This window comes from Eurypyga helias, unplaced genomic scaffold (genome assembly GCF_000690775.1).
Source record: "Eurypyga helias isolate BGI_N326 unplaced genomic scaffold, ASM69077v1 scaffold16458, whole genome shotgun sequence".
Classification (NCBI taxonomy): domain Eukaryota; kingdom Metazoa; phylum Chordata; class Aves; order Eurypygiformes; family Eurypygidae; genus Eurypyga; species Eurypyga helias.
Window position 1 is genome coordinate 54,995 of NW_010265103.1, and position 2,663 is coordinate 57,657.

Sequence of the window (2,663 nt, forward strand, 5' to 3'; positions counted from 1 at the left end):
CCCAACTGAAAGATTAAAGATTACATACCTTGCGCCAAACCTCTTTATTGAATGTCTTCACGTTTACAGCAGATCACTCTTCTCTTAAGAAGAGCTGCAAGTTTTGCCAAAATGTAGGAAATGTTCTTTTAAATTGAGATTGCTAAAATCTGATTTTGCCAGTTAACAGTAATAATGTTTGAATTATGTTTTATCTCTCCAGCCCATTAGTCTGATGGGATGAATGAAAAAAACTGACAATTAGAAAAAAAAAAACTTGCGCAAGTATAATCAAAACCAAAATAATCTGTTGAAGCACCAGAATTCTACAACGTAATCACAGCCTCCAAATCTTGCATGAAAACACATAAGCAATGTGCCAAAATCTAAGGAAAGTAAAACAGATAAGATTCTAGAGCTGAAAAGCTTACATGTAATCCTGAGTTTAATCAACCATAAGTTTAACCAGATTCTAATCACGCTATTATGTGATATAATTCTTTAAAATATAGAGTACTTAGTGCAAGTAGAATCATTAATCTGCACCAAAATTTGAACAGAACAGCACAGTCAGTTTTATCAGCTTTGTCCAGAAGTGACATTTGCCAGTTACTTTAAGAAAAGTAATCAAAAGACAAGGTATGTTCATATTAAAATGGACTAAAATTCCTACATCTTACCAAGAGCTTTAGAGCTCACTCAAAGATAGTAAAACCATTCAGTATGTCTACATCCATTTTAGATACTTTCAAATAGAGCAGCCAGGTAGAATACATGTTGGACAAAGGCCTTGAGCACCCTTAGTAAGAATTCCATCTGGCTTCTGTGATATACCAAAAACATCCAGGAGAAGTCAGAGTAACAAAAACTCCGCAAAGTGGGGCTTTCCCCCATCCCCTCATAATAGGTGTGTTTTGATACACTAAAATCTGAACTCATTTACCCCCATAAAGAAGCAAAACTACTCTAAAGGACCAAAAATCATCTTTTTCCTGACATGTGCAAACAGATTATCGTTCTTTCATCTGGAATTACTAATGCTTCCAAGTGTAAACATGTAATGGTTGTCCTATTTATCTTGAATGGGATTTATTGATAGCCATTATCACAAGTTTAAAAGTTATACTGTAACTATTGAAGTGCTATGTAAAGTGCAAGTTTACCACAGCTGGGATACGTAACAGAAACTGTTGGAGCCAATAGATGAAGGGGACACCCCAGCAGTACTGTATGTGGTACGCTGATGGAAAGAATCCTTGGATTTGGTCGGACTGCAAAAGCCAACCCCCACTAAGACCAATTAACTTACTTGTTTTTTAAAAGAAAAGATACAGATTAGCTGTGGCTAGATACTTAAAAGGAAAATGGAGGGTCCTCCACCTCAAAGATGGAAAGACAAAATGAGTTGCTACAAGTTTCCTTAGCCCTGCAGATACCTGAAGTGAAGGAAGAAGAGAGGAGAGCTTTTTCCAAGCAACTTGGACAGGTAGAGATAAACATAGTAGTGCATCCCCAACCTCCGTTGAACTCATTAGCTTGGTCATCCAAACTTTTAACAAATAACTTGAATACATCTACAGTTCAGTCAATGCAAAGTAACACTACAGTAGCATCAAGAGCTCCCAACAGGCTACACCAAACCAGTATTCAGACAGCCTCTTGGTTGTGTCCTGCAGGTCCTTCCTGACACGGCTATATTGCTCAGTCTATGTAATCTCACATTACATAGCTTCAGCTATGGGATAAAATTTATGTTTCTTCACATTATTCTCTCAGAATTAAGATTTTCCTTCATGCCGTACTTTTAAGTATCTTTTTTCCCCCCCAGTACTTCAGCTGAGTTTTCCCCAATTCCATCAAGAACAAAAGCAGCAACTTCATTGCCTCCATGCCAATTCCTAACAATGTAACCAGGAATGATGTTTTCCTTCCCACCAATGATCCCCTCATTGATTTATGCTACATGAGATCTACCAATGACTCAGTCTTTTGCATCCATCTTTAATGCATTTCATTTTCCTGATTTCAGACCACTTTTCAAGATCCTTTTCTTCCTAGTATCTGTCATCCAAAGGGCACAGAATTCCCTCAAGTGTAGTATCATTAAAAACAAAAGTGTAATCATTTGGATGATAAAGATTAATGAAAACGTGCTACAATTGGTCCCCAGACAGTCATTCCTGTGTAATTTATTTGATATTTACGATTTGAAATTCATTTTGCTCTGCCTCCCATTATAATAATTTTCATTATATTTCCTTAGTTGACATATTAATATAATCGTTATCATCTTATCGTTCTGAAATTGCTTTGCCAAATTCCATGCTTCAATGAAATACTCAGCCCTCTCAACTTGATTATATTCAATTAAGTAGAATATTTTTAGTTATTCTCTACCCATTCAAGACAGTTTTCGTAACGCACTATTGTTAATAGTGACCACAGTTGAACTTGCTGGGGTGTTTGTAATCTTCAAAATTCACAAGTCAAGCTTGTTTTCTCTGGGTCATCTGTTACTTCATCACCTTTCCCATGAGTAAGAAGCCTGTGCTCCTTTCCCTTGTGACTATTTCTAGTGTGTTTATTAAACATCCTCTCCTTTTAGCATCCCAATGAAATTATTTTCCAAAAAATAAGAACTTGATTAAAAGATTTTGTATTAGAATCACAGAATCACTAGGTTG